Source organism: Myotis lucifugus, unplaced genomic scaffold (assembly GCF_000147115.1).
Source record: "Myotis lucifugus unplaced genomic scaffold, Myoluc2.0 scaffold_3, whole genome shotgun sequence".
In the NCBI taxonomy this organism is placed as follows: domain Eukaryota; kingdom Metazoa; phylum Chordata; class Mammalia; order Chiroptera; family Vespertilionidae; genus Myotis; species Myotis lucifugus.
The window spans coordinates 17,307,718-17,316,335 of record NW_005871051.1 but is presented as its reverse complement, the minus strand read 5'-3'; the positions used below and the strand labels follow the sequence as shown (position 1 = coordinate 17,316,335).

The 8,618-nt window shown below is 41.1% G+C and overlaps 1 pseudogene; it reads right to left on the bottom strand.

The window, feature by feature from the left end:
- Positions 1 to 539: 539 nt before the first annotated feature.
- Positions 540 to 1,061, bottom strand: LOC102418923 (annotated as a pseudogene).
- Between the last annotated feature and the right edge of the window lie 7,557 nt (positions 1,062 to 8,618).

The window sequence follows — 8,618 nt, the reverse complement described above, 5'->3', positions numbered from 1 at the left end:
GAGCCAAAGGCCAGACATACTACCTTACACTTGTGGCAGAATATTAACTTTTACCCATCTTCTATTTTCCTCCCACTTTCCTCCTTCCTAAAGGTGGCTTTGGCAAGATTTAGTGGATTGAACACAGTAATTCACCTAATTTATTCTGTGAAAGGCAGGTTAGCAATAGTTCTAATAGTTCAGCATTGCAGGGGCGGTGGGGTGGGCACAAGAACATGGAGCTCAAAAGATAATGAAAATTAAGAGATTCTATGAGAAACAAGGACTGTACGAGTGAAGTATGGTGACTGTGATATCATCAATATAATTTCTAACAGTATCTACTGGTGGATGGGAGAAATCACCTATTGATGGGATATTTCTCCTGACTCTTTTTTTTTCTGCAAAGAGCTTTCTTGTTTCATTTGGTCCAATGCATGGGAGAGGGTTTCCGGTTGGTTAAAAGAATGGCTAGTAGTTTCAGGGAGAGGCTCAAGTAAAATCCAGACACCAGGGGAATGCAAAGGGGTCTCTGAAAGGCCTCTAGGCTCCAAAGGCTCCTAGTCATGCTTGGGGGTGAGTCTTTCGAAGAGATACTCGCCCAACCCAGCCTGGGGGCTGGCCAGCCTGTGGATGTTAGTCAGGTGTCACCCATCTTCTTGATGAGTTTCACCTCCTCACCCCGGAAGTGGTTCTCCATGAAGTCACAGAGCTGAGGGTCTGAGTGGGTAGAACCCAGGGCATGCAGCTCTAAAAGGGTCTGGTTCAGGTTCCTCTTCAAGGCCATGGTCACTTCCATGGCATCCTGAGATTTGCCCCACTCATCTTGGGGAGGCTGAAGCCTCCTGGAAGAGAATGCGGCCACTGCGCTTGTTTTGCAACTTTAAGAGTTGCTCAGCACCCTCGTGCTTCTTCTCCGCCAGTTCACAGAAGTGGCCCACGCCCTCAAGAGCCACATCATCATGGTCTAAATAGAAGCCCAGAGAGAGGTAGGTGTGGGAGGCCTGCAGATGCAGGTTGGTCAGGCGGTTGACCGCAGCCTCCACCTCGGTGGAATAATTCTGACAAATTTGAGAGCTCATGGTTGTTCAGCAATAAGGAGTTCAGGTAGAAAAAACAAACACAAAAACCGGTGAGTTGGCTGATTCCAGAGGTGGTTTTGAAGGTGGTGACTGGATAAGACGCAGGAGAGTGGCCGGAAGTTGGAAGAAGGGAAGTCCCTGGGTCTGTTCCGTCCAAACACTGTTGAAGCGAGAGACAGATCCGGGACCACTGAGGGCACTGCCCTCCTGACTCTTATGAATTGTAAACTTTGGGCAACTATCACAGACTGACTTGCATGCTGGTAAATCTGAATAATTTTCTTTTTTCTTTGAATCATATAGATGTGTGTTTACCTACAAACTCACAGAAATCCTATGTAGTTTAAAGATATAAAGATTTTCTTTTTCACATAGTAAAAAGTCCAGAACAGGCATACCATGGATCTGAGATCAATCAGGAACCCAGGCTCTTTCTCTGCTTCAGCTCCTCCATTTTTAGCCTTCCTAGTTACAGGGTGGCTATTGCATCTCCCAACTCCACACCTGTGTTTCAGGTTTGAAGAAGGCTGAGGGCAAAAAAGGTTTTACATAGGCTTTATTTACTCAGGCTTTCCTTTATACTATGTTGGCAAGATTTATGTCACGTAGATAATCCATGCTAGAGGATGATAAAAAAATCAAGTTAGCTCTTTAGCCTCTTTTATAGAAGAAGGCTAGTGAGAAGTGAGTTAGAAATGATTTTAAGTGAAAAAATTGTTCTGGTTACTATGTCCTCTGACTCTCCTCTATCACTACCATGGTCTTTGGAAATAGTAACATGCATGAACATTGTAGTAAAAACTGAGTTCATGGAATTGTATGAATATATGTGTGTATGAATACGTGTGTGTGTGAGCATGCATGTATGTACTTATGTGTTTAACTGTATGTAATTTTGAATGTATGTACATGTGTGCATGTATAAATGTATATATTTGCATACCTGCTCTAGGGCTAGGGTTTTGCTTGTGAGTCTATTGGTATATGCTCTGATAATTCCATTTCTATTTACTCTTCTTACACATTAAAAATAGGGTTACTTAAGAACTTGGCTTTAATTAACCCAACTTCAGAAACCCTAAAGGAACTACCCCCATTCCAGTGAGATGCTATGGGTACTATAGGAACATTCTGTTAACGAATTTGAGAACCCTTCCATGTGAGACTAAGCACCTTTTTTTTTTAACAAATGGAGTATATATTATTTATACTTTAATTTCTATAGACTTTAATTTAGGAATGTTGGCCTTTAATTTCTTTGGATTATAATATAAAGGGCGATTTGAATTTTGGACTTGGATTGCTCCCTCAGAGTTTAATATTGGGAGGCAGTTCAAATTCAAGTTTGAGTCATTCTTATTCTGCTAACATTGTATTTTGGATTGTATTGCTATTAACTTCTGATGAGTAATATTGGGCATATTGACCAGTGACAATAATATTAACTAGGCAATGGGTTCAAGCTTAGGGTATTTAATTAATGTCCCATTTTTACCCATTTTAGAGTCCTCCAGAGCAAAGGTTAAACTGCCCCCCATGATCCAGGTAGTCTATGCAATGAAGGGGAGGTTGACAAGGACAGAGAGACCTCTCAAAGGTGTGAGTAGGACTGTCGTAACAGAATAGGAGGGAACAGTCTGACCCTGGTAGGCTACTAGTTTTATTGCAACCTAACGGTTTAAGAGAACAAAATCTTGAGAGTATTAGAGGAGACATTCTCCACTTCCCAGGTGTTCGAAAAGGGGAAAACATTTCCACCAGGTAATACTCAGAAGAGAAAGTAAGAAAGATCTTTCCTCCCCTTCTCCACCCTTGTCTAACTTTAGTGATTGTGTGATTGGATAGGACTTAGAAAGGTGGCTCAGTCCCTTTTCAGTTTTTTTTTCATGGGTCTGTCTGCCTTTGCTCTTTCTTCCCTACTGAGCTTATGCGGGTCAGAGGCCAGGTGTGACAAATCAGTAAGAGCTATCCGGAGGACAGACTTTCTCTTTCCTGGCTATTGGGTTCCAGTGGCTAAGAGAGTGAATCTGGGCAAGGGAGTCTTTTCTGCAAACCCCCATACTCCACTGAGAGTATGTCCTAGGTCTAGATCTGAGAACTGAGAAGTACAGAGAAGCTCAATTGTGGCCATGGGCCCGGGCCATAGTTTTCAAAGTAGTTTTATTAGCCATTAAGCTGACATTTTTCTTCCCCACCATCTGATTCTTGTGTCTAAATTTCAGTCTCACAGTGATGTGGGAGATGAGATTAATGATCAGCTTTGAATACATAACAAATATTATAAAAAGAAATGTTTACTGGTTCAGAAACAGATTCCCCCTCAGGGATCTGACCAGCCACACTCCAGGGTGAGGCAGATCTGTAGGGGATGGATTAATTTGCAGAAAAGACTGAGAAAATCTTTAGGGGAAGGAAGAAGGAGGGAGACCCAAGAGAGATGCAATTTCAGGATGTCCTCTGGGGGAGGCCTCTGTATGGACTGTTAAGTAAATGAGAAAAGCAGAATATTTTGTACCACAGTCTGAAGCTATTATTTGTGGATTTCTCATAATAACATGTTCTTTCTGGTAATATATATTGGACCTCCACAGCTTCCCAAATGTCATGGGAATTACTAAAGGGATGCATATATATGAAACATTTAAGAAACATCTATTAAATACATTAAAAGAAGGTGAGGATTTCTATTTCATAGATTTAATAAGAAGACACATTAAGGGAAAAAAAGAAGGAGGTCAAACAAAATTCTCTCTCCAATGTAAAGACTTTAGGTGGAATTCACATAAATATTTAGTAATAAGCAGGAATGAGAGGTAGTACTAATAGGAGATGATTGGAAAGTAAGCCAAGGAAAGAAGAAAAGAGAGAGAAAAAATGATAGAAAAAGGGTAAAGGGAGGAAGGGAAGGAGGAAGAAATAAAAAATATATATATGCTATTTAGTTGATATATTATGCTATCAAGATTATCTAACACCTTCAAATTAAATTATACTTTCATATTAAAGTCTTCATGGCTAATTTGTATCGTCTTTTTAAACTAAGCGAGGGGACAATACCCTAGAATGACCCTAGGTGAGACTACAAATAAAGGAAAATTCAAAGTATTTCCTTTGTGTTAAATGGAAAATTGTTAGGGTCACGGATGTCAGGATATAAAGAACAAAAAGAAAACAAACTAGTCAGGAAATGCGAAAGCGTTTACCAAATTAACTCACCCTGATGACTCATCCCAGACGTATTAAGTTTTCACATATACTGCTTCTTCATTGAAAATACTGACTACCATCTGTCTCCAGAAGATGAGTTAATGTTAGTCTTAATGCCTTAAAGTTCACATTTCCTAATTCTTTTGTTTGGAAATGAATAACCTTTATGTTGCAGTGGCATGGTCTTGGGAATGTGATTTCTTTGCCCACTTGGGAAGAAAAAATACAAAAATTCCAAAACACTAGCTCTCGAGTTGTGAAATGTTCTGTGGGTCAAAGAAGTTTGGCTCTGTACACACTGCTTCAACTGGATTCAGCCCTGAGATTCTTTTTAAGATTATGTTACTTGCCTTTTTAGCCATATTTCAATTATTGAGCCCACATGCAAGGCTAGAAATGGGAAATACCTGTCCGACCTAATCATGATCCTCAGAAGGTGACTCTAGAGGGCAAACCATGGCCCTTCCACTTATTTCTCAACAACATGCTTTTTTTTTTTAAGTGAAAAAAAAAAGGTATTTGGATTGTGCAAGAATATTTGGTTTTGCATATTTTGGGTGCTTCAGATAGGAAGGAATGGGGAAAGTAATAAAGAAAATTCATCAAGAACCTTCTTATTACAAATATAAGAACAATAAAATAATTAAAGGGAGAAAGAATGAGTGTATTTTTGGAATTCCAGGGACTGTACTATATACATAAAATTAGGCAGTCAGTTTATTGGAGACAAGGACTGGATCTAATCCTGAAATTAGATTCTGGTTCCAGACCAGTTACTAACTTGCCAATGACCATTGTCAGGTGACTTCATGCCCTTCTTTAAGTCATGGAGTAGGACTAAGGTGGGCTAAGATAATAGATAGACTACCTTGATTCAGAATGCTTGAATAAAAAAAGGAATTCATTTATGTAAGAACACATGAGCCCTGGTAAGCTGGGTTGTCAGTCTCAAGAAAAATACTCTGAGATAATTTAGTGTTTTGTTTCATCCCAGGCTCTTTGCACTTAAATTCTTAGCATTCCAGGCCTCTCAAAATTGAGCCCCAACTTACCTTCCCAGTTTCTCTTGCCACTTTTCCCCTGGGCTTTTGCTTTTCTGAAAATACTTGCTATAGTCCTCCCCTCCTTTGTTTAGGCTCTTTTCTCTACTATACCCTGCCATCTACCTCTGCTTACCCAAATCCCACTCCATCCCCTAATCACAAATGCTTTTTTCAGTATGTTCTTTCTGACACCCCTTGCTTATCCTTCCCCAACAGTCTGATATAATTTATCCTCCTCTAATCCATGGTTTCTTAACCTCAGCACTATTGACATTTTGGACCAGATACATTTTTGATGTAGACCATCTTGTTTATTGTAGAATGCCAGTAGCATTCTTGGTCTCTACCCACCAGATGCCAGGAGAACCCTTCCCTCTGCCCCACCCACCAAGTTGTGACAATTGAAAATATCTCCAGAGATTGCCAAATGTCCCCTGGGGAGCAAAATCACCCTTGACTGAGAATCACTGCTCTACTCCTCCCGTCTACTCATGGTATTAATGGGTTCAAAACCAGGCAGACCTGAATTTGAAACCTAGCTGTTACTTCTTATTCTGTGACTTAGAGGAAGTTACCTAACTTCTCTGAGATTTAGTTTCCTTGCTAAATGTGAGAATAATAGTTTTAGGTTGGCAGAATTGTTAGGATTATATGAGTTTTAGGAGTCATTCAGACATGTTTGGGGTTGTCTGGCAATCTTTTAGAAGAGCCCTCCAGCTGCTGGTTTTCAGTGGCTCAGGAGCATTTGAGAGAGAATTCCTTCTCAAGGATGGACAGACAGGGACACTCTAGAACAACAACAACAATGACAAGAAAATACTTATGTAAGGGCTACTATACATCCATCAGTGGTCTAAGCACATTAAATACATCATATACATTAAAGTAATCCACAACAAAATGTAACAGATGGGGAGTAAGGAGTGATTCTGAGAACATCTTAGTGATTCCTATTCAACTCATATCTGGTGCAGCCCCTAGTCATCCATGCCTGGGTTGTTGACCCAAAAAATTCTGTTACTAAGTACTAACACAGAAGTTTAACTAAATACTATAATATTTGTCACACAGCCCTAACTGGTTTGGCTCAGCGGATAGAGCGTCGGCCTGCGGACTCAAGGGTCCCAGATTTGATTCCGGTCAAGGGCATGTACCTTGGTTGTGGGCACATCCCCAGTGGGGAGTGTGCAGGAGGCAGCTGATCGATGTTTCTCTCTCATCGATGTTTCTAACTCTCTATCCCTCTCCCTTTCTCTCTGTAAAAAAATCAATAAAATATATTTAAAAAATATTTGTCACACAATTGTCACTGATAGAGGACCCCCACACCAAGAATAAGGGGTTAAATTACCTCATCAAATTTCTCAGTAATTTTTTTGGCACCTGGCTCAGTGGATAGAGCGTCGGCCTGCGGACTCAAGGGTCCCGGGTTCGATTCCGGTCAAGGGCATGTACCTGGGTTGTGGGCACATCCCCAGTAGGGAGTGTGCAGGAGGCAGCTGATCGATGTTTCTCTCTCATCGATGTTTCTAACTCTCTATCTCTCTCCCTTCCTCTCACAAAGAATAAGGGGTTAAATTACCTCATCAAATTTCTCAGTAATTTTTGGCACCTGGAGGGTTCCAGTGGAGAGGGATGGTGGAGAGGGATGCTGATGCCAAGGAGCAGCAGCACCCAGGAAGAGCTCCAACAGAGGTAGAGCTCCTTGGGTGACATTTCATGCTCCATGGAGCAGCAGGACAGACAGACAACTTGTGCAGGTAGACAGCAGCAGTGATGGAACTGCAGTGACGGGAGGAAAAGTGGTGCTAGCCCATCAGAAGCAGCACCGCTGTACCTCCTGGAACAGTGATGAAGTCTCAGGTAACCCACAGATTGTATCCTTGTGAAAGGCACCCTGGAAACTCTCAGGACTAGTCAGAGGGCTTGGTCAGCAGCAGTAGGTCCCGCATCAGCTGTAGGGAGCAAACACCCTGTGAAATGGGCATTATTAAAATCTTTATCCACAGATAACATGCACTTATCAACCACTTGTTGGACTCTAGAAAATTTATAAAACACCTAGCATTCTTGTTAGTTTTCTACCCTTTGTCATTGAGACAGGAGGAACTATTCAGGAGCAGTTTAAAATCACCCACCATCTTCACTTGTCCATAGGGTCAGTCTTGCTTGGGAGAATTTTGTTCATCATTTCTATTGGCCCTATACTTAAGAAGTCCCCTTGCAGCCTCTGTTTTTTCCACAATGTTGATGACTGGCTCTGGGAAATGTTATTGCAGACGCAGACATGGTCTTCTGGGCATTGGCGTGCCTTTACTCAAGTAGACTGTCTCCATTTTACTCAAATACAATGATGTAATTATCACTTGTATAGTTCACCAGATATTTTGGGCTCTCTGCCTTCTGTGTGAATGGTAGGATTGCACATCTTAGTGACCTTCTGATTGGGGTGGTAACATATGACTGGTGTTGGCCAAGGAGTTGAGAGTGTGATGTGTCATTTCCATGCCAGACCATTTAATTTCTGGTATGAAACCCTTAAGAGCTCTTTCCTCTGCCATGGTGACCAGCAATGCTCCAGAAGATGGCTGCTCCATAGGGTTGAATCCTACAGGAGGAGGATATGGCACAGAACCACAGCCAAACCACAAGGATGTACAGTATGAGTGAGAAATAATATTTATTGTTTTAGGCCACTGATATTTGGTGGGGGATAGGGGACAGGATCGTTATCAGAGTACAACCCTGCCCATACACATGATGCATACCATGTAGCTACAGTTCAAATACTAAACAGCTTTGATGTACTATGAACTCTGACAAGCTTTCAGAAAAACACATGAAATTATCATAGAATTTACAACCTAGCCATTTCTCCCATTCCAATGAAATCCCTAGAACAGCTCCAAATTCTATAAAGCAAAGTTCAAAATCTTTTATTTTTACCCTTCCATCTACTTCTAATTTCCACTAACCACACAGTAGTTTTCTAGGTATTAGAGGGTCTGAAAGATCTATTCTCAGCATACACATACCCTAACATATCCACATGCAAGAGAGCAGTGTTTAAAGATGACAGAGGCCCTGGAGCCCATCCAGACCGCTGGTATCAGGAACCTTGCATTAAACCTTGATTTGCATAATGATACCTTACTAGGACATAGTGATTTTTATTTACTTCAAGGCTCTGTCACATAAATTATCTCATTCAACGGGCTGGTAGTTTTTAATATGACTGGTTTGGTTTTTATTACAAAGGGAAAGGTCACACAGCTAGTTGGTGGTGAGCAGCTACAATCCTAGATCT